The sequence below is a fragment of the Eptesicus fuscus genome, chromosome 4, assembly GCF_027574615.1.
Source record: "Eptesicus fuscus isolate TK198812 chromosome 4, DD_ASM_mEF_20220401, whole genome shotgun sequence".
Taxonomy (NCBI): Eukaryota; Metazoa; Chordata; class Mammalia; order Chiroptera; family Vespertilionidae; genus Eptesicus; species Eptesicus fuscus.
In genome coordinates this window covers 22,001,492-22,026,694 of record NC_072476.1, presented here as the reverse complement: position 1 = coordinate 22,026,694, position 25,203 = coordinate 22,001,492, and the positions used below count along the sequence as shown (strand labels likewise).

Genomic DNA, 25,203 nt, shown 5'->3' with positions numbered 1-25,203 from the left:
TGGCTGGGCTTGACAGAGGACTTCAGGCAGCGCCCCCCACCCTGGCACCAGGCCGGGGGACCTTAGGCTGCACACCCCGCCCCAGCACTGACATCAGTGACGAGAGGGAATCATTGATTGGCTGCCTCCTGCATGTTGGACCGAGCCTGCAACCCAGGCATGTGCCCTTGACTGGAATCGAACCTGGGACCCTTTGGTCCATGGGCCAACGCTCTATCCACTGAGCAAAACTGGCTAGGGCTATCATCATCATGTTTGCTGATTAACCCTCTGCTTAGACTGGCAGAGAGAATTTCCTGTGTGGTGGGGCAAATGGCAGTTGAGGAAGAAAAACATACGTCTCAGTTCATTCTCAGTCAGGTCATCACATTATGACGCATACCTCAACTGAAGCAATCTGACTACACATACAGAAATGACCAAAGCCATTTGTCTGCTCCTGCTCAAATCTTTAGTATGGATAATCAAGAGATGACAGGATACACTTTATCAGCTTTAAAAAAGTCATTCAAGTCCTTTCTCTATTTCTAACTTTATTGTTACTTATAAACATACTGTGGCCCGGTGCACGAAATTCATGCACATTAAAAGGGGATTAATTAGAGGAAATAATTTAATATTGCTACTTGACCTTTCTCTATAATAGAAGTGTCAGAGATGAAAGAAAATTAGTAAAATGTATATGAAAACCTTACTCCTGTCAGAGTCTGGGGCACACCTCGGGACCCAGAGTCAAGTCCCCGCCCACCAACATGTGCCTCAAAATCGCATGAGACCAAGACCCAGCCGCCCGCCCCCCACCCCCCCATTGGGCTAGATCCAGACCCGGCCAGTCCTACCCTTGTCAAGCCCCGCCAGGCAGGGGGCATAGCCTCAGGTCCCCTGGCCTGGCACCAGGACAGGGGGCATGGCCTGAGGTCCCCCAGACCGGGGTGGGGGGTGTGCCTTGAGGTCCCCCGCCAAGCCCTGCCAGGTGGGGGACACCGCCTGAGATCCCCTGTCAAGCCCATTGGGTGGGGGGCACGGCCTGAGGTCCCCCCGTCAAGCCCCACCAGGCAGGGGAGCACAGCCTCAGGTTCCCTGGCCCAGCACCGGGAGGGGGGTGCAGCCTCAGGTCCCCTGTTAAGCCCCACTGGGTGGGGGCATGTCCTGAGTTCCCCCGACCCAGCACTGGGGGTGCACCTTGAGGACCCTCTGTATGTGGGGTGACCAGTGGGGTGGGGGCCTTGGCCTGGTGCCGCCCACATCCACTGCCACCCACCCCCAGTTCCCCATTCCCCATCGGGCAATTGGAGCCTGCAGGCTAGGGGGAGGGACCAAGAGGTTGGCTGGCAGGCCCCGATTGGGTGCTTGGGGCCTGCGGCTTGGGGCAGCTCCTGTGTTGAGTGTCTGCCCTCTGGTGGTCAGTGCGCATCATAGTGACCAGTCATTCTGCCGTTCGGTCAATTTGCATATTATCCTTTTATTATATAGGATAAACATGGGCAACTGGCTAGAACACTGACAATGAATGGCTTTCCTTAGATTATATATCTTTAGCACAGTCTTCCTCAGATTCCAAGTTATCTACACTAATAAAAGAGAAATATGCAAATTGACTGTACCTCCACAATGCCTACCAGCAAACCAGGAGTATGCAAATTAACCCAACAAAAATGGCGGGTTAATTTGCATACACAGGCACAGAGCAGCCAGGCGGGGCAGGACGCCTTCTATGAGGGAGAGGGCGGGGGGTGGAGGGAGTTACAGGAGTGGTACTCCGGCCGGAGCAAACACTGAAGGCTCTGGCCAGAGTGAAGATGGAAGGTGGCAGCCAGAGCGAAGGCCTGGGTCCCGGGTGCTGGAGGAAAACTGGTGCTGGTAGCCAGGGAAGGAAGGCCTATTGCACGAATCTTCGTGCAACAGGCCTCTAGTGGAATATAAAAGAGAATGAGATGACTACAACATGAAGTTCAACAGAGATGGAATGGGGAAACGAAGAGTTAAGAGGGTCAAATCCCAGCAAAGCCTAGAAGGCACATCATTAAGTTATGATCAGTGTGATGTTGAGGTTAGTATTTGTAACAAAAAACTGTCTACATAGTGTTTCAACTATTTTTACATGATTGTCCCTATCTTTGACCCCTTTTTATATAATTGTTTCCTAGTCACTTTCCATGAAATTTTAATACCACAGATTTACCACGTCTGTTTATGTTTTATATATATACTAGCGTTCCCGTTGCAGGAAAAATCCTGCAATAGGATTTCCTGCTGCACTCTACCCCGCCTCCATTCCTCCCTTGTCGCCCGCCCCACCTTCTCCTCCAGCCCGCCTGCTTTTCCGTTCGCCCCCAGCCCCGCCTCCGCTCCGCCCTTGTCACCCGCCCCTCCTTCTCGGCCAGCCCGCCTGCGTTTCCCTTTGCCCCCGGCCCTGACTTCGCTCCTCCCTTCTCCTCCCCCCATGGCTTGCTTGCTTCCTCGAAGCTTTACTCCCTTCTGCAGCTCTTGGCTTCTTTCGACGCTGTCTTGATAATGCAAATTAGCCGCCATCTTTGTTGGGATAATTTGCATACTCGTCCTGATTGGCTGGTGGGCGTGGCTTATGTGTAGCAAAGGTGCGGTCAATTTGCATATTTGTCTATTATTAGATTAGATATATATGTGTGTGTATGTATATTTTTTGCACCTTATACATGAAAAAAATTATTTTTTTTTGCCCAGTCTCCAAGAACTAATTTTCACCCCTTTGAGAATCTACTAGAGGGAAAGCCACTATTTTCTATTTTGTTGAGAAAAAATAGGATAATAGAGTGAACTGTCTGTAGGAAACCCACAATGAGAAAATAAATGTTTACCATCTGTGATAAGGATTCTAGGTTACAAGTACATTCAGCAAATCTTTTGAGGATTTTTTGATCCTCAGCAGCTCTGTGTCATTTAATTTCAGATGGATAACACTACAGGTAGATTTATGAAGGTTGGTCTTATGGAAGGAGCACGACTTCAGAGTTAACATAATTCAGTTGTGAGATCTGTTCTGTGGCTGCCTCACAACAGAAATGCACAACCAACAATAGATGTTTTCTGTGATTATAAAAATTAGGGAAAAATGCATTTAAAATACTCAACACAGGCAAGACAGGCACTCCCCAAATGGTAGTGTCTGTTAGGACTCATTTCTTGGATGATCTCCCCTGTCTGTTATCCTCCAGGACTACATGTTTCCTACGTTGGGAGGTTTTCTTACAACACACACACACACACACACACACACACACACACACACACTCACTCACAGAGACCAGCACACTGACCACAACACCACACACATGTTCTATATTTTCCAATCACACCCTTGAAGCAGGGTGCAGGTAAAGTTCATCATTTTTTGGTTTGGCACTTAATACCTTTTTTTCTGATGACTTCCTACTACTTGAAATTTCACTTATTAGATTATACATGCAGAGAACCCTGCTGATACTGTTTCACTTAACTGGAATAATGAGATAGAAAAACTGCCCCCACATGACTAATCACAGCCGAGTAATCAGCCATAGAGGGTCTAGGAACTGGGTAGAACAAACATTAGGTCCAGATGTCAAAGTAGGTAAACTCTGCGCTTGCCTCCTCCCACAAGCACGTCAAAATTACAAATAAACTATAGAACAATTATCATTGTGAACCACCTGAAGATTAGCTGAACAGAAATCCTATAACTAAGGATATAAAGTAGAAGCCACGATAAGACTAGTAAAAGAGAAGGCGATGAGAAGTGGCCTGGTTCCACACATGGTGTGGCGATTAAGAGGAGGGAAGGATATCTAGTAGACTGTGGAGTGAGGGGTCCCAGAGCAGGGAAGAGGAGTCTACACAAACCTGGCTGTGCAAACTAGTGGGCATTGCATTCAGTGAGACAGAGGGCTGCTGGAGTCCCAGGTGTTCCTCTTGAGGGGCCTGCACAAGGACTCACTGGTCTGTGCTACAGCTAAAAAAGCACCAGGGATATACAGGGAGGAGCTGAATTGACTAGCTCCAGGATGAGGACTCAAGGGGCAGGAGTCAGAGCAACTCCCTCAGGGGACAAAGGTGCTGGTAGGTGCCACTGTCCCATTGTTGAGCACCACCCCAACCAGCCAGCAAGTGCAGGTGGGTGCCAAATCAGATCTTTCCATTAACCTGGATAACATGGTCCTACCCTGTGATTCCTTGAGACTGGGCCCCACCCAACTCATGTGCCCAAGCTGCTTCCATTGGCTTTTCAACACAAATGGCCTGCCTCAGCTCGTGCTGCAGACTTTCTTAAAATCTCTCAAAAGTACACAAACCCCAAACAAGCATCAGCTGGCTTTGGTGTGCTCTGTACCACTTGCTAAGAGGCCCCAAATCTGGCACAAGCAGCAACCAGTCTCAACTTGCACTGCAACTCCCATCAGGTGGCTCCAAGCCTGGCATAAGCTGCACCAGTGTTTGCTGAGAACGTAGCTTCAATTAAGCAGCCAAATCCTGGCACAAGTTGTGGCTGGCCTCAGCTCAGAACATGGTATACACCAAAGGGTCCCAAGGCTGGCACTAGTGGAGGCCAACCTCGATTTTCAGCATAGCCTCTCCAAAGCACCTCCAAATAAAGTACAAGTATCAAACTACTGCAGATCACTTTGTAGCTCCCACCTGGTTTCCTCAACCTAGGCACACATGGCAGTTCATTTTTGCCTTCATTGAAGCCCTCTTAAGAGGCTCCAGAATCAACACACATGGTGGTCACTTTGAGACCACAGAAGATTACCACCCAACCAGCTCAACAAATTACATACCTGAAGGATGGACTTGGCTGTTACCCGATTCCTGCTAAAAAGATTCCATCTATGTGGGAACTTGTCTGCTATTGTCATGGCCAGCCCTCACAGCCAGCCAGCCTGAGGGTCAACCCTACCCAGCGATGTGCCAACAGCAATCAAGGCTCAACTAAAATAGGAGGGCACACACAACCCACACAAGGGACACTCCCAGAACACTTGGCTAAGGTGAACAGAAAGACTGTGACACTGGGCCGCACAGGACACTTAACATAAGGCAACTCAGCCAAGATTAGGAGATGTAGCAGATCTACCTAACACAAAGAAACACACCCAATGACTCATTCAAAATTAAGAGACAAAGTAACATGTCCCAAAGGAAAGAACAAAACAATACTTGAGAAAAACAACTAAACAAAATGGAAACAAGCAATCTACCAGATAGAGAGTTCAAAACACTGATTATAAGAATGCTCAATGAATATAGAGGAAGAACAGATGAGCTCAATGAGAACTTCAACAAAGAGACAGAAATCATAAGAACCAGTCAGAAATAAAGAATATAACTGAAGTGAAGACTACAGTAGAGGGAATCAACAGATTAGATGAAGCAGAGGATCAAATCAGCAATCTAGAAGATAAGGAAATGGAAAACACCCCATTGGAACATGAAAAAGAAAAATTTTAAAGAGGATAGTTTAAGGGACCTGGGACAACATCAAGCATAACAACATTCACATCATGGGTATCAAAAAGAGAAAATAGAGAACAAGGGATTGAAACCCTACTTGAAAATAAAATGACTGAACATTTTTGTAACCTGGTGGAGGAATAGATATTCAAGTCCAGGAAGCTCAAAGAATTCTAAACAAGATGAACCCAAGAAGGTCCACATCAAGGCACATCACAATTAAAATGCCAAAGGTTTAAGGTAAAGTAAGAATCTTAAAAGTAGCAGGAGAAACCAGTTATTGAAATCTCTCAAAAGTACACAAACCCCAAACAAGCATAAATATTTTATTATTTTTATTTTTTGATATATTTTTATTGATTTCAGAGAGAAAGGGAGAGGGAGAGAGAGAAATAGAAACATCAATGATGAGAGAGAATCATTGATCGGCTGCCTCCTGCATGCTCCCTACTGGGGATCAAGCCTGCAACGGGGCATGTGCCCTTGACCGGAATCGAACCTGGGACCTTTCAGTCCGCAGGCTGATGCTCTAGCCACTGAGCCAAACCAGCTAGGGCAACAAAAATATTTTTTAAAAATATTCAAAGTCGCCGAAACCGGTTTGGCTCGGATAGAGCGTCGGCCTGCGGACTGAAGGGTCCCGGGTTCGATTCTGGTCAAGGGCATGTACCTTGGTTGCGGGCACATCCCCAGTGGGAGGTGTGCGGGAGGCAGCTGATCGATGTTTCTCTCTCATCGATGTTTCTGACTCTCTATCCCTCTCTCTTCCTCTCTGTAAAAAATCAATAAAATATATTTAAAAAAAAATATTCAAAGTGATGAAAAGCAAAGACCTACAGCCAAGATTACTCTACCCAGCAAGGCTCTCATTTAGACTCAAAGGAGAGATAAAGGGTTTCCCACATAAGAAAAAGCTAAAGGAATTCATCACCAGTAAACAAGTATTATAAGAAATGTTACCCAGGTGACCGACAGAGACTTGGCCGACAGCAGCTGCCCTCTTACTCCAACAAGAATTGTTTGAGTTGTCTTGTACCCATGGTGTGGGAAAGTGGGTTTATGATATCTAAATCCAGCCTACCACCAGGAATGCTCATGACCTACTCAAGAAGGCAAATAATCCCTTCCACCAATATTTACAGGGTAAAATAAGATTGTTGTTAGAGTAATAAATTTGACAGTAAAATAGTAGTCAAGTTTTCAGGCAAATTTAAATTGGCTAGTTGAAACAAGCGAATATTCTAGAAAAATTAATTGTACTGGACAAAAAGGTGTTCCTAAAGTGTTAACTAAAATTTTTATTGGTACTTCATCTCATGATAAAATTGTGCACCATGTAATGAACCTAAAACAGTAATATTATAGTGTAAAAAATTAAAATTTAAAAGCCATCAAGACTACATTATAAAATTTTCAAAAGCCTCCTAACATTTAAATCAAAAAAGGAGGGGATAGTAGAGGAATATCATGTAAGGAAAAATATCCTGTAAGTAAATTACATCTAGAAAATTAATACTTTAGAAAATTAATTGTAAGGCTAAAAGCAAGACACCCATGAAAAACACACACGGTGTCAAAACAAGCCAGAGGAAAATCATTTGGGCAAAAAATGAAATAGGATCCCAAGTCAAATTTATAGAAAATATTCCTTTATTAACTTTTGGTCGAGAATATGTTTGTATATTTTCAGAAAACAACTCCGAGACCATGTGGATTCCAGCAACAGAGAGGAATCGACAGGACTACTCCAGCCATCAAGACAGAAGAGAAGCAGTCCAGAGACGGAAGACGCTGACGTGGCCTTCCCATACTAGCAGTTAGCAGCTGTGCATCACTGCAGGTTGCCCAGGACCAAACCAGAGAGAGTCGGACCTGCATTACCACCATTTGTCCACCATCCAGAACTGTAATGTCAGTGCTGACATGTACACATAAGGAACTGTTGGATATTGAAATTGGGTCTCAAAAGAACTGTTGGCCCAGAAAGAAACTCACTACACACTGATTCATTTGCCTGTCACCATAACCATTATTGCTTGTCTCATTTTCGGTTCTTATAAGTGTATTTCTAATAGCACATGATCTCACTCATCTAGGGGAAATAATGAACAACATAGACTGATGAACAAGAACAGACCCAGAAACAAGGAGGCATGGATCAGACTGTCAGGCCTCAGAGGGAGGGTGGGGGTAAAGGGGAGAGATCAACCAAAGGACTTGTGTGCAAGCATATGAGCCTAACCAGCAGTTAAAAACAACAGGGGGGTGGGGGCATGTGTGGGGAGGGGTGTGGGATGGGAATGGGGGGATGATATGTGATATCTTAATCAATAAATATGCGATACCTTAATCAATAAAGAAATTAAAAAAAAAGAAATGTTAAAGGGATGTCTTTAAGAAGAAAAGATTAAGACACGAATAAGAAAATGTAGGAAAGAAATATAGGAAAAAGGCACATACTTAGAAAAAACAGTGAGTCAACTAATTGTAAAATTATTATAAAGATTAAAAGGCAAAAAGGAAGATCATGTGCAACTGCAACAATAAATTAAGGGATACACACAAACACGCACACACACAAAAAAGTTAAAAATAGTGATCAAAATATAAATGTGGTAGGGGAGAGTAAAACTTGTAGTGATTTTAGAATGTGTTCGAACTTAAGAGGACATCAACTTAAAACAGGACTGACAAAAACATAGATTAGTATACATGAAGCACATGGTAATCACAAACCAAAACTCTATAAAATATATACAAGAAATAAAGAGAAAGAAATTCAAACAAAACACTATAAAAAGTCATCAACATACAAGAGAACAAAAGAATAAGGAACAGAGAACTACAAACACAATCAGAAAGCAATTAATAAAATAGCAATAACTACATACCTATCAATAATTACTTTAAATGTCAATGGACTAGATGCTTCAATCAAAGACACAGAGTATAAATGGATTAAAAAATAAGACCCATGCATATGCTGCCTATAAGAGACTCACTTTAGAATGAAAGACACACATAACTGAAAGTAAAGTGATAGAAAAAATATTTCATGAAAATGGAAATGCAAAAAATAATTTGAAGTAGAAATACTTATGTCAGAGAAAATAAATTTGAAAACAAGGGTTGTTAACAAGAGACAAATAAGGGCATATCATAATGATAAGGGAATCAATTCAATAAGAGGTTATAACTCTCAAAAATATCTATATACCACACAGGAGAACCATTTCCATAAAGCAAATATTGATGGACACAAACGGTGAGGTCAACAGTAATACAGAGGGAATTTAAAACCCCATTGACATCAATGAATAGATCATCCAGACAGAAAATCAACAAGGAAACAGTGGTCTTAAATGAGAGATGGACTCAAAATAAAAAAGATATCAGCATCTATTCTAATTACAGATATGAAACTAGAAATCAATTAGAAGAAGCAAACTGAAAAACAAAAGAATAAATGACATGCTACTAAACAATGAATGGGTCAATGAGATCAAGGAAGAAATAAAAAAATACCTGAGACAAATGAAAATGAAAACATAACAACTCAAATCTATGGGACACAGCCACAGAAATACACAGGATTATAAGGAAATAGTATATATAACTAGAGGCCCGGTGCACAAAATTCGTGCGGGGGGGGGGGTGTGTCCCTCTGCCCAGCCTGCACCCTCTTATATCTGGGACCCCTCGAGGGATGTCCGACCGCCCGTTTAGGCCCGATCCCTACGCGGTCGGACATCCCTCTCACAATCCAGGACTGCTGGCTCCCAACTGCTCGTCTGCCTGCCTTCCTGATTGCCCCTAACCGCTTCTGCCTGCAAGCCTGATCACCCCCTAACCACTCTCCTGCCAGCCTGATTGATGCCTAACTGCTCCCCTGCCAGCCTGATTGCCCCTAAAAGCCATAATCGGTAATAGAGAATATACCAATTATGATTATGCCCAAAATAATTTAACCACTGTTACAAAACAAAAATCAAGAAGATGCAATATGACATAAACAGGAACATGACAATAGGAGACTTTAATCTGCCATTCTCAGTACAAACAGATGAAATAGATAAAACATGAGTATATATACATATTTATATATGTATGTATGTATGTATACATATATACATACATATACATACATATATATCCTCTCTAATAAAATGGTAATATGCAAATTAACCATCACTCCACTACATAAGCCATGCCCACCAGCCAAGCCACGCCCACTGGCCAATCAGGGCGAGTATGCAAATTAACCCCAATCCAAGATGGCTACAGCCACAGAGAGCAAGGTTTCCCAGGTAACAGAGGAAGCCAAGCTTTCCATAGCCGTTGCAGGCCTAAGTCTCCACTCAAGCTACAAAGTTTCAATTATAGAAGGTAAACAAATTCAAACAAATGGCGGCAGAATGGAGCTTGAGAGAGCAGGCCAGGGTTGCTGGCGGCAACAGGGGAAGCAAAGCTTTCTGCACACCCTGGCCGGGCTCAACTGCTTAAGGCTACAAAGTTTCAATTGTAGAAGGTGAATTAACTGTCACAGAAATGGCTGCTGCCCCGGAGGGAGCAGCAGGCTTGGCTCCGCTCCAGGCTACAAAGTTTCAATTGTAGAAGGAAAATAAATTCCAGATACCAGGGCCACCCCTTGGGTTGCCAGGGGGCGTGGCCAGCCTGCAAACCACCACAGGCCCCTCGCTCAGGCTGCCCCACACCCCAAGGGAGCCCCCACCCTTATCTGTGACACCCTTCAGGGCAAACCACTGGCCCCCACCCCTGTACCAGGCCTCTATCCTATCTAATAAAAGAGTAATATACAGATTTATCATCACTGCAACACACAATATAGCTGCCCCCATGTGGTCAAAGATCCTGCCCCCATGTGGACACAAGATGGCCACTACAAGATGGCCAGCAGGAGAGGGCAGTTGGGAGGCACCCGGCCTGCAAGGGAGGGCAGTTGTGAGGGACCTGGCCTGCAAGGGAGGGCAGTTGAGAGGGACCAGGCTTGCAAGGGAGGGCAGTTGGAGGTGATCAACCCTGCAGGAGAGGGCAGTTAGGGGTGACCAGGCTGGCAGAGGAGGGAAGTTGGGGGCAAACAGGCTGGCAGGGGAGCAGTTAAGCATCAACCAGGCTGGCAGCGGAGTGGTTAGGGGGTGATCAGGCTGGCAGGCAGAAGCGGTTAGGGGCAATCAGGAAGGCAGGCAGACAGGCAAGCAGTTGGGAGCCAGCAGTCCTGGATTGTGAGAGGGATGTCCGACTGCCCATTTAGGCCCGATCCCAACGGGCAGTCGGACATCCCTCCAGGAGTCCCAGATTGGAGAGGGTACGGGCTGGGCTGAGGGACATCCCTTGAGGGGTCTCATATTGGAGAGGGTACAGGCTGGGCTGAGGGACAACCCCCCGCCGTGCACGAATTTCGTGCACTGGGCTTCTAGTATATATATATACACATACACATATATATATGGCCAAAGCAGCATAATCAATAAAAAGATCTTATTGATATATACCTTGTTGACAGAGAAGATACCTTCTCAAATATACATGAAATATTTAAAAACAATCACATATTAGGTCACAAAGAAAACCTGAGCGTGTTCCATAAAATAAAAAATAATATAAATAACACTCTGATGTCAATGTAATAACACTAGAAATTATTAAAATAAAAAAGGCCTGACTATATAAAAATTAATAACATCTATTAAGTCATAGAAAAGAAGAAAAATTAAAAGATGAAAGAAGAAAGTTTTTTGTATAATCAGAATCTATGGTATATATTTAAAGCAGTAATCAGAGAAAAACTCAAATTCATAAACCATTATACCAATGAATGAAAAACTATGTGCCTAAGGAAAAATAAAAGATTAAGACAAAAACAAAGAACAGAGTCCCAATGACTCATGGGATGATATCAGGTCTATCTTATGTGCAATTGGAGTTCCAGAAGGAGGGCAGAGAAAGAATGAGGCAGAAAATATACTTGCAAAAGAAATGCCTAAAAATTCCCCAAAGTTATGAAATACACAAATTTAGAGAGTCAAGAAACCTGGCAAACTTCAAGCAGGATAAATTCAAACACAAACAGAAACCAATAGCCTTCAGATATACAAACAATAAGCAGTTAGAAAGGAGAATAGTAGAGAACCCCATCAATAACAGCAGAAAAGAAGACAAAAAATCAGGAGTAAACTTAACATGAAATGTGCAAAACTCCAGAAAAATGCAAAAGTAGGCTTGAACAAACAGAAAGATAGACCTTGTTTTTGAATAATACCACATCATAAAAATGTTGGTTTTCTGTTACTTACCAATTTAATGCAATTTCAATAAAAATACCAAAAAGCTTTTTAGTGGAGTTAGATTAATTGATACTTAAGTTCATATGTAAAAAATAAAAACACACAAGAGAAACCAGAAAACATAGGAGAAATCAGTGCCATGTAGGGGAGGGTAAAAGATCCTTATTAGATAAAAATAAACTTCAAGTGGATCAGGGATAAAAAAGCTTTAAAAAATTAGATCATATAGGACTCTAAGTAAATATTGATGGGATACTTCTACAACCTGGACTGAGGAAAAAGTTTTCTAACTAGGACCCCAAAACCAAAGCAATAAAAGAAAAGACTGATAAATTCTGTCCATGTTAAAACAAAAGCATTGAAGAGAAATGGCTATTTTCCCCAATGCATAAGTAACTTGAAAAATTTAAAAGTTTAAAAACCTGACAGAAATTAACACATAATTCACACTCTCCTCCAGAAAAAGATTCTGAAATAGCCCCTACATATATTAAAAAATGTTCAATCGTCCTCCTCATAGCTAGAGAAAGGCAATTAAAATTACAACCAAATACCAGATGGCAAAAAATGTGACAACACATTCTGTTCTGAGGCTCTGGGGGAAATAAATATTCTCATACATTGTTCTTTGGAATGTAAACTCATATAACCCTTTGGGAGAGAAATTTGCAATAACAAAACTACAAATGAATTTACCATTTGACCCTACAATCCCATATTTAAGAATTTACCTGAGTATTATGCTAAGTGAAATAAGACAGTCAGAGAAAGACAAGTACCATATGATTTCACTTATATGTGGAATCTAATGAACAAAATAAGCTGAAAAACAAAATTTTAGAAACAGATTCATAGATGCAGCAACAGACAGCTGTTAGAGGGAAGAGGGTTTGGGGGCTAGGTGAAAAAGGTGAAGGGATTAAGCAGAAACAAGACAAAACAAAAACTCAATAGACACAGATAACAGTATGGTGATTAACAGAGAAAAGGGAGGGTGGGGGCAAGTAGAAGAGAGTAGAAGGGGGATAAATGATGATGGAAGGAGACTTGACTTTGGGTGGTGAACATACAATACAATATAGAGATGAGGTATCGTAGAACTGTATACCTGAAACCTATATAATTTAAATTAATTAATGTCACCCCAATAAATTCAATAACAACTAAAAAACTTAAAAAAAGGAAAAAACAGAATTTACCTGAAATATACATCTCCAACATTATAAAATGGTACTTGCCAAAAGTTATTTATTATAGCACTGTTTGTAACTGCAAAATACTGGAAATAATTTAAATGCCCCCACACAGGAGATTGGTTAAATAAACTATGGTACATCCACACCAAGGAATACCATATAGCTATAAAAAGGACTAAAGAAGATCTCTATGAAATTATATGAATGGGTCTTCTGATGTTAAATGAAATAAGCAAACAGAAAAACAGTGTAAATGTTATGTCTTGTGTAAGAAAGAAGGGAAACCAAGAAAATATATTTATAGTTGATTATTTGAGGGGAAAAAATGAAGGGAAGGATAAACTAGAAACTAATGTGTGGGGAAACAGGGTGGGAAGGATGAGGAAAGGAGGGGACAGGAGAGGGGGGCAGTGACATCTCTCTGAGGATATAATTTTAAACTTCTTTATCCTCACTTGAGGATATTTTTTTAAAGTTGATTTTTAGAGTGAGAGGAAGAGAGAGAGATACATTGGGGGTTTCTCGTAAGTGCCCAACCAGGGACCGAATCTGGTAGAACCTTTTGGTGAATGGGACGAGACTTTAACCAACCAAGCCATCCAGCCAAGACTCTGAGGACATCTTTTTTCATATAGCTTTGACTTTTAGAAACTTGTTAATACATTATATGCTCTAAAACAAATTAATGAAATCTGCAAGGATATGTCCAAACTCAAATACAAACACAACAAATGAATCCAACTGTTTTCAAATAAATGACATGGACACCCTGACAAGAGGATAAAACCAACCATATCAACTTTTGAATACAATATTTTGGCTATATAACTTTGGGCTAAAGAGAAAATGTAAACAAATATTCAACTCCAATTAACAAATATTTTTTAAACAGCTTTACTGAGATATAATTTACAGACTATAAAACTCACCTGTTTAAAGTATAGCAGATTTATTTTTCAGAGTGGTATGAGTTAGCAATTCTGAAACTAACTTCTGTATATTCTAGAATTAAGCACAGAGGAAAATCTATTGTGGTTGATGGAAGCAGGGTTCCTCACTGTCAGAGAAGGGAGTTATAAATATGGGAAAAGAAAAAGGATAAACCCTATGATGCTGGGTTAAAATCAGAGGTGTCAGTAAGGATGCATGGTTTTTAATATATACAATAATACAGAGGTATGTGCGTGTAGGTGAATAAACATATGCAGTTCCTATTTCTGTCTACTGAGGATCTAGAAGCAATGAACAAACACTAGCAATGAATACACCTAGTTCCCAAGATGTAGATTTATAAATACTCCACTAAAACACACCATACTTCCTAGGAGAAAGAGCTGATTTCAGGGCTAGGACAGAAAAAATTATAAGCTGAGCATTGAACATCTTGCTGTGCCAGAAAGCAAATAACTAGTCAAAGAATGATGGGAACTCATAAAAAATATACTAGTATATATAAGCCAGCCTGAAGGAGTTGAATCTAATATAATTTGAGCATCAAACTAAATAATAACAATAATATAATTACTATTAGTAAATAGTGTTATTTACTAATAAATAGAATAAGACTCCAGATTCCACACTAATATAAATTAATAAAGGGGGCATAAAGGAAAGCTTATCTTAAAGTAGAACGTCATCTAATAGATGGTTACATTCTTAATGATTAAACAAGAAATGTCAGGCATAACTTATTTGCCAAATAACATAGACAATGATGATAGTGTGTACTATATCAGAGGCATTTCGTAGAACAATATCAGAATTATATGAGGTAAGGAAATACCTATTTTACAGAGTCAGAATATAATGATTTGTTGACAGTTCTCATGAAGTAACTCATTTCTTCTCAACTTAAATCTGTAGAAATGCTTTAAAATTGTTGAGTACGTACTTTGTCAATAGTTGTCTTGCTTCTTTTTATAACAGAAGTAATATTTGCTTATTTTTAATTATAATACCTTAATATCTGTTTAAATGAATTACATACAGGTCATTATTATGAGGAGACAGTTTAGATTGCCGATTCAAAATACTTTTAACTTAAAAAGGTCTTTTTTAAAAATAAAATATAATACATGCTCATTTTACATTTAGACCATTTTTAAAATTCAGAAAGATAAAAAGCAGAGCATGTAAGCAAACTATAACTTCTACCTCTCAGATTAATTTGCTCTGATATATTTTATTCATATAATTTTTAGAAAACACAATGGGGATCACACTGAACATACATTTTTATGAACTCCTTTTCTCCTCTCACCATTACAGTGAACATTTTCCCATGTTAGTAAATACTAGAGGCCCGGTGCATGAATTTGTGCACAGGTGGGGTCTGGCCAGCCTGCCCTGATGGGGGCCCATCGGGCTGGGCTGGCAGGGGGAGGGGCCACAGGTGGTTGGCCGGGGTGGGGTATGGCAATCAGGGGCCAGGTCAGGGGCCAGATCAGTGCCCGCCATAGCCACCAATCATTCTGGTCATTCTGCTGTTCTGGTTGCTGGCCTTTTATATATATAGATGTTTCTGAAAACAAGATCACTTTTTACTTCTTTTGGCTCCTTATATGCACCTAATAATTATTTTTTTATTTTGAAGTCATTATTTCATTGGCTGTACAATACATTATTATATACTAGTGGTCTAGTGCACGAAATTCATGCACATTAAAAAGGAATTAGAGGAAATCCTATATAATCAAGAGGTAATATGCAAATTGACCCACATGCCCTCACAAGATGGCTGCCTACGACCAGGCCAGCAGGGGGGTTAGTGAGGGATGACCAAACGACTGAATAAGCAGGCTGTGTGGGGCGACCAGACCAGCAGGGGGGTTAGTGAGGGACAACCAAACGACTGAACAGCAGGATGTGTGGGGCGTCCAGGCCGGTGGGGGGACTGAGAGGGGCGACCAGGATGGCGTGGGGGTGGGGAGCAGTTAGGGGCGACCAGGCTGGCAGAGGGGGGCAGTTGGGGGCAACCAGGCTGGCAGGGGGGGCAGTAAGAGGTGACCAGGCCGGCAGGGGGGGCAGTTAGGAGTATATATAATGTTTTTCCCTGAACCATCTGAGAGTGAATTGCAGATAGGTTGCCTTTTTTACCTCTAAATATTTTGGTGTGTGTGTCCTAAAAGTAAGAATATTCTCTTATAAAACCACAGTACAATGATTTGAATCCGGAATTAACACTGATATAATACTATTTAGTAATCCCAGACCTCATTCAAATTATGGCAGTTGTCCCAATGATATCCTTTAATGCAAAAGAAATAAAAATATGTTTTCCCTGTTTCACGACGCAGTCCAGGATCACATGGTGCATTTTATTGTCAGGTCTCTCAGTTTCCTTTAAAATGGAACTGTTCTGTAGTCTCAGTCTCTCTCTTTTTATTTTTTAACTAGAGGCCCGATGCATGAAATTCCTGCAAGCGGCTCGGCCTTTAGCCGCGGTGGCTGCCTTGGCCCTTGCAGCCCCAGCTTTTTCCAGAAGGTCATCCATAAGGTCGTTCAGCTGTCCGGTCTAATTAGCATATTATGCTTTTATTATTATAGAGCCTCACGTGAGGACATGTTTTTATTGAGCTGATAGAGAGAAGAAGGGAGAGAGAAATGTCGATGTGAGAGAGAAACATCAATCAGTTGCCTTCCATCACGCCCCAACTGGGGATCGAACCTGCAACCTGGTTATGTGCTCTGACTGGAATTGAACCTGAAACCTTTTGGTGTATAGGACGATGCTCCAACCAACTGAGCCACAGTGGCCAGGTTGTCTCATTCTTCTTTTATTTTTGTCTTTTATCACATTTTAGAAGAGTACAGATCGGTTACTTTGTGACACTCATTTGGGCTCAACTCTTGGTTCCTCATGATTCAGGCTATGTCCTTCTGGCAGGAAGACCACAGCGGGGATGCCGTACCTTTGCAGTGGCACAGGTTATCAGTTTGATCCAATACTCGTGACATTAAGTTTCGTCACATTATTAAGGTGATGTCTTGTAATTAATAAGTATACTTTAAGAAAATATTCAGGCATTACATAAGTATACTTTCCTCATCAAACTCTCACCAATACTAACTAGTTTTAGTATCCATTGGTAATTCTTGCCTAAAACAATTATTATGTTGGTAAATGCCAAGTGATGATTTTCTAATATTTCTTAGTATTAAAAATGGTCTAAATGTAAAATGAGCATGCATTATATTTATGATGAAAAAAAGACTAAACCCTAATAAAATATATTTTTTAATATATATTTTATTTATTTATTTATTTTTAACAGAGAGGAAGCAAGAGGGATAGAGAGTTAGAAACATCGATGAGAGAGAAACATCGATTCCCCTACTGGGGATGTGCCTGCAACCAAGGTACATGCCCTTGACTGGAATTGAACCTGGGGCCTTTGAGTCCGCAGGCCAGCGCTCTATCCACTGAGCCAAACTGGTTAGGGCAGATATTTTCTATATTAAAATTATTTTGAATTAGTAATCTAAACTGTCTCCTCATGTAACGACATGTATATAATTCACTTAAACAAATGTTAAGGTATTATAGATAAGCAAATATATACCTTTTGTGCACCAGGCCTCTAGTATAGTAAGTGAAATAAGTCAGTCAGAAAAAGCTAAAACCATGTGATTTCACTCATATGTGGGATATAAAAAAGCAAGACAGCTACTGAGAAAGTACTGAACAATTTTAAAGCATTTCTATGGATTTAAGATTGAGAAGAAATGAGTAATTTATTTCACAAGAACTGTCAGCAAATCATATTCTGACTCTCTGTAAAATAGGCATTCCCTTACCTCATGTAATTCTATATTGTTCTAGGAAATGCCTCTGATAAAGTACACACTATCGTCATTCTCTATGTATTTTGGCAAATAAGTTATGCCTGACATTTCTTATTTAAACATTAAGAATAAAGCTGTTTGAAAATAATTAACAAGATAAAAAAAACTTTTCTATATAACATGGATCCCACCTACTTTGACTATCTGAGGGACAGTCAGAGGACATAAAATACTACCAACTCCAAAGCCACATTTTTGTAAAGCAGTCTTATAATGCCAGACAAAGCCATTTTAGTGAAGTCTATGATAAATGAGTAACAAGCATTCCAGAATTTCTAACTACAAAATTAATTTACAACAAGAGGACTTTTGCCATCTCACAAACTGAAATTCTCTTGTTTACTCTGTAAACCGATTTAGATGCACCACTCGAATAGAGGAGAGGGCATACGAGGCATAATATATAAATGAGACTAAATTTCATTTTAACTCCTTTATTCCTGTAAAATAGAAAAATTCAACAATTACTACAGATTTTTATTTAGCATAACTGTGTATAAGACACTATTTTAAGAAATTTGTTTCATTTCATTTAATACCCTCAACAACCCTAACAGATAGGTATATTTATTATATTTTAATCCCAATTATAGATGAAGCAGCCAGGAGTAGTAAGGTAACTAGCTTGTATTCTTAATCTTAGAACTGTCTGTGTTCCAAAGTCCATGCTCTTAGCCAGGATATACCTTAAAACTTTACCTGAGCTAACTAAATAAGGAACACTTTAAGAAATAAAACTAAAAATGTATTTTAACAGTTTTAAAAGTGGTAGTATAAAGATTTTAATCTATGGCAAAAACTAAAAACAATTTAAGTGTCCAAGAGTAAGGATCTGGTTAACTGATGTACTCACTTGAGCTAGTACGCAATAATTAAGTTGCCATATATACAACAAAAAATTTTAAAAATTTACAAAAAGGTATGTAAAATTGAAAAAAAAAATCGGGAAATAAATTCACATTAGTGACATTTTAAAACCAAACCAGCTTTTTCTCTCTCCTTTTCTTCTTTCTCACAAATTTGCCATAAGTATATACTAGTGCCATTTTAGAATCAATAATCAAACTATTTTTTAAAAAGCTAATAGGCTAAGTATCTAAGTAACAGAAAAAGATCAAAGAAAATGCAAAACCAAGAATGAGAAGTGCAAACAATGACTGACAATGAAAACACTTCTCATAAAAATAGCTATCAGCTATTTGTATACGATCACAATGATTTTCCAGAGTTGTGTTTGCTGTGATTTCAATTTTTCTCCTAAATATTATTTCTGAAATCATAACATTTTTTTTAACTTTAGAGGACATTACTTACATGTTAATAAAGGCATATGGAAGTTTCAAATAGGAGGGTGAGAACTTCTAACAAAGAAGAGAGAAATAGGAAAGAAAACAGGAAACAGGACAAACTTACCTAATGCATTGTCAAGGACAAACACTTTCTTAGTCACAACAGTAGAGACCACTCAGACACAGAATACAAATATAAACAAAAAAGCTTCAAATAAAAGCAAGAAGTAGGGTCTGAGGTGTATTCAAACTATATTAAGAAGATTTCATATATACACACAAACAATATTTAACAAGGAAGAACAAAAAACGTTGGGAAATAACATGACAAAGTCTATCTTTATTATTTTTATGAGGTTACATACAAGTTTCAAATAAGCCAAGAAAAAAAAAAAAAAGGCTGGACAACTAGAATACTGTAGAAACAGTCTTTTTGTTGTTGTTGTTATTGTTGCTAATCCTCACCCAAGGATATTTTTCCCATTGATTTTTAGAAGCAGGGGGAGGGAAGGGGGAAAAGAAGGGAGGGAGAAAAGGAGGGGGGGAGGTCGATGTGAGAGAGACACATTGATTGGTTGCCTCTTGCACATGCCCGGACCAGGGCCAGGGATCAAACCTGCAACCCAGGTATTTGGCCTTGACCGGAATGCATGGGCCCACACTCTAATCACTGAACCACATTGGCCAGGACTGCAGAAACAGTATTAAAAATAACAGGGCAAATTCATGAACATAGAGATCTGTAAAGTGCTAAATTGTGTGGATAGCTAAATAAATGTAGCTTACAACGATGTTAATGTCATCAATAATCAATTCTTTTCAAAATGAGGTTCAATACCATTTCAGAACATTCATAATAGGTTTCTAGGAATTTTGGCAGAAATAAATCCTTATCTGAATTGATACAGAATAAAATGTCTTTAAAAGGGTTTTTTACGTAACTTCCTACATCAATGACAGTTAAGAAAGGGTTATTAGAAGTCTACAAGATCATCAGCAAAGCAGAACAGAAAGCAATGTTTAGGTCATAAAATTAGAGAGTCTAAAATGGAATTTAAAAACCAATTTCATTGACAACACTGTCAAAAACAGATTTATGTATAAGACCTCTATATTAAAAACTAGAAAATTCTGCTGAAAGAGATTAAGGAAAGGCTATACAAATGGAGTGATATCATACTGATGGACTGGAATTAAGATGTCAGTTCATCTAAATTAACATACAGATTCAACACATTCTCAAGAGCAGTGTCCATCACAGAAGCCATCAATAAACATAGGTACGTGTTCCATTTTTCCTAATATTCTGTTTTCTAGTAAAAATCACTAAAAGAGGCTAAAGGTTTGTTCATTTAAGTGGCATATAAATATATGTGAACTAACACCCTTATTTAATAAAAACACAGATTGGCTTAGATCTAAGATAAATTGATATATAATGCTAAAATACTGGAAAATGTGTTAATGACAGAAGTCAAGGCTATAATGACTATTGATTTCCCTGCAAATTAAAATATTTGTTTTATTTGAGAAAATGAACCACCCCTTTAAAAATTCTTTTTAAGACGATGTGCTACATACATACAGTGGAATACTACTCAGCCACAAAAAAGGATGAAATACTGCTATTTGCAACAACATGGATGGACCTTGCAACAACATGGATGGACCTTTGCAACAACATGGATGGACAAGGTTTTCATTTTGGAGAAAAGAAATGGTGCTGGATTAAAATTAGATTTAGGATTTTTATTTTTTTACTTTTAATTATAATAAGTGAAATAAGTCAGTCAGAAAAAGCTAAAACCATGTGATTTCACTCATATGTGGGATATAAAACTGAAACTTATGAACACAAACAGCAGTGTGGTGGTTGCTAGAGAGAAGGGGTGGGGAGGAAGAGGGTGTCTTAATATATGGTGACAGAAGATTTGACTTTGGGTGGTGGGCACATGGTGCAATATACAGATATTGTAACACAGAAACCCACATCTGATATCTGTATGATCATATCGATCAATGTTACCCCAATAAATTTATTTCAAAAAATAAAAGGGTTTTTAAAGTACCCCCCAATAATGTCTTTTTAAATGGTAATACCTGACTTTCTTCCAACTGGGTCTATCCAAAAGAATGAAAGTATGAAATGATAGTACTGTATGAAGTCTGTTATTTATTTCAATAACAATAAATTATGTGGGTGGGGAGAAGAAAAGAAGGGAATGAGTCTTTTTTGGTTATATTTTTTATATAGTTCTGACTTTGCACCAATAATGAACTCTCAGAAAGAGAAGAAAACAATCCCATTTACCATTGCAACAATAAGGATGGGGAACAAATTAAAACTGAATAGAAACAGAAACAAATTAACCTAATTATATATCAAACTGATAACACAACATCGCAAAGCCAACAAAACAATTAATCCAAGAAAAATTTAAACACAGTTATGATTGTTCACCTTCACTAGAAATATTGGAGATAGTCTAAGGACAAAACAAACTACAAAGGAATCTTGAAATTAATAGGTTTGTTGTTAGTAATAGTATTGGATGCAATCCTGAAATTAGTTTGTATGCTATAGGACTGAGCAAATCAGTACATATACTGATGTTTTGGGAACCAAGGTTTTCATTTTGGAGAAAAGAAATGGTGATGGATTAAAATTAGATTTAGGATTTATTTTACTTTTAATTTTAATGTAAAATACATACAAAACCCCCCAAACATTTCTCTTAGCCTAAGAGCTCCTGCTTTTGTGCTTCCCTTCTAGTCACTTCTCCTCTGACAAGGGTCTAACTACTATCCTGATTTCTAACACCACAGAGTAGTTTTGTCTGTTTTTGTACTTTATATAAATAGAATCATATAGTGTGTACTCTTATGACTAGCTGCCTTAGCTCAATGTTATTTTTGTGAGATGCATACATATTCTTAAATGGAGCTGTATTATGTTCATTCTCTTCGCTATATTCTACTGTGTAATATATCACAATTTATTCAACCATTCTATTGCAGTTGGACATCTGGGTAGTTTCCAGTATTTCCCTATAGCCAGTAGATGGAACCATATGAAATTGCTGACAGTGCATACAAAAAAGGGCAATTTCATATAATTCAAATTAATGAATCTTTTGATGAACGTATCTATATCTATCTATATATCATATATATATTAATCTATATGCATATATAGATAGATAGATATATAAAAGCCTAAATGACCAGTCGCCTGTTCGACCATTTGACCAGTAGCTATGATGCACACTGACCACCAGGGGACAGATGCTCAATGCACAGGCATGGTAACATGGAACAGACTGATGAATCACAGAGGGAAGGGGGTCAGGGGGATGGCAGGAAGAGATTAACCAAAGATCTTATATGCATACTAGAGACCTGGTGCATGGATTCATGCACCGGTAGGGTCCCTCGGCCTGGCCTGCAGGGATCGGGCCAAAACTGGCAGTCCGACATCCCCCAGGGGGTCCCGGACTGCAAGAGTGCACAGGCCAGGCCGAGGGACCCCACTAGTGCACAAATTTGTGCACTGGGCTTCTAATATATATATTTCTGTTGAGTTAAATCTAGGAGTGGAATTGCTGATACCTAGAATTATACAAAATAATTTTCTAAAATGGTTATAGCAGTTTACATACCTACTGATGGTTCAATATCCTTGATACACCTGGTGTTTCTTTTTCATTTTAGCCATTCTTGTAGATGTGGTTTTCATTTGCACTAATCTGATGACAAATTAATACAAAGCCCCATATATGCCCACCATTTTGTACTTCTACTTTTGTGAAGTTTGTGCCAAGGCTTTTTTGTCCAATTATTTTATATTGGCTTGTATCTGTTGTTCCCATATTCTGAAGAAAAATCTTTTGTTAAATATATGCATTAAGAATAATCTCTTCCCACTCGGTGGGTTGCCTTTTCTCTCAGTGATATCTTTTGGTGCATAGGAGTTATTAATTTAAATATAGATTTTTCTATTATGAGTAGTGCTATTTGTGTCTTATTTAAGAAATTTTTGCTCACTCCAAGTTTATGGAAATGTTTTCCCCTAAAGTGCTTTACCTCTTTCATAGTTAGACTTTTTGGGTATGGCATGAATTCCATATAAATTTCTTTCAACTGGACACTATATTAATCCAGAATATTTATTTAAAAAGACCATCCTGGACCTGGAGAGCATTATGCTAAGAGAAAGAAGCCAGTTGGAGAAAGATAAGTATCACATGATCTCACTCATTTGTGGAATGTAATGAACAACATAAACTGATGAACAAGAATAGATCCAGAGACATAGAAGCATCGAACAGACCATCAAATCTCATAGGGAAGGCAAGGGAGGTAGTGGTGGTGGGGGGGGGGATAAGAGATCAACCAAAGGACTTGTATGCATGCATAAGCATAACCAATGGACACAGACAGTAGAGGGGTGAGGAGTAGGTTGGGAGGGATTAATGGGGGAAAAGGAGACATATGTAATACTTTTAACAATAAAGAATTTTTTAAAAAAGACCATCCCGTTCCCACTGCACATACATGTCACCTTTGTAATGAATTAGGTGATTGCATAATACTGTCTATTCCTGATTTCTCTCTTCCGTTCCATTGGTTAGACTGCTTATCTGTCTAAACTACCACAGTGTTACAGCAGGTCTTGATATCTGATAATGTAAATCTTCTAGTTGTCCATATTCTTTAAGACTACATGGCTATTCATAATTTTTTCTTAAAAAAAAAGTTCTAGCTCTGCCTACTGAAAAGGCCTAGAAGCAATGGTAGCCAAGTAACAATGAGCACATCTAGTTCTCAGATCTTGGTTTCTAAAAACTATTCCTCATTAAAAAGAACCAGGAATCCTTACAAAAAGTACTAATTCCAGGATTGGGGCAATGTAAACATAAAGGAAATCCTGAAATGACCAAAATGTAAGGGTGATGGGTCAAAGGGAAACAAAAGCCACATTGAACAGGCTTTCATTGGCCAAATTTGGGACAATTTGTGCATAAAAAACAATAATGGGTAGTATCTTTCCAGTTATAAAAAATAAACAACATATGAGACCACAGGAATACGTCCCTTTAGAAAAGAAGGTTCTTCTCATGTCAGTTAATAAATGGAAGAAAGGAAATGTGAGGATTAGAAAACCATCATTTCCAATTACTTTTACCATAATTTATTTAGGCAAGAATCATAATTAAAACTATGGATGAAAGCATTAGGAAACAGAATAGCCAGTTTCAAAGTATGATCCCACATATTACTTTGTAATTAATTATATTGTAATTAATTACTAATTACAATTACTGAAAAGAAATAGGAGGTGAGGGGAACAATTTCTTTTTTGTTGTTGTTAATTCTCACCTGAGGATATTTTTCCATTGATTTTTAGAGAGAGTGGAAGGGAGAAAGGGAGTTGGTACGGGGGAGAGAGAAAGATCAATGTAGCTGCCTCCTGAACCCGCTCTGACTGGGGCTGGGGATTGAAACTGCAACTCGCGTATGTGCCCTTGACCTGGAATGGAACCCAAGAACCTTCGGGGCACAGGCCGACGCTCTAACCACTGAAAAACACAGGCCAAGGCTAGGGAATACTATCTTAACCAACTGATCAAACTGAATATTACCAATTATGGGACAAACTGTCACATGCCTCCTGATGTGTGATTCACTGAGGACACAATGTCAACCTGTGTAATATTTCCACAAAAATCAGTCCCAACCTGGACTGATTTTGCAAAATAACTGGCCTGGTTATGGAAGATTTTTTAAAAACTGGTTGGGAATGCAAAATGGTACAGCCACTTTGAAAGAGTTTGGCAGTTTCCTATAAAACTAAACATACTCCTACCATCCAATCCAGTAACCATGCATGCTCCTTGGTATTACCGTGAGCAGCTGAAAACTATGTCTATACAAAAACCTGCAAACATATTTATAGCAGGTTTCTTCATAATTATGAAAACTTGAAAGCAACTGATGTCCTTCAGTAGGTTGAATGAATAAACTGTGCTACATCAGACAATAGAATATTGGATATTCAGCACTAAGTGGAAATGAACTATCAAGACATGAAAAAGACATGGA

General features: G+C 39.2%; 1 protein-coding gene across 1 annotated transcript in view; it reads right to left on the bottom strand.

Moving 5' to 3' along the window:
• Positions 1 to 25,203, bottom strand: part of MRTFB (myocardin related transcription factor B) — a 200,172-nt gene that overhangs the window by 84,583 nt on the left and 90,386 nt on the right. The gene's annotated exons all lie outside the window — the stretch shown is intronic.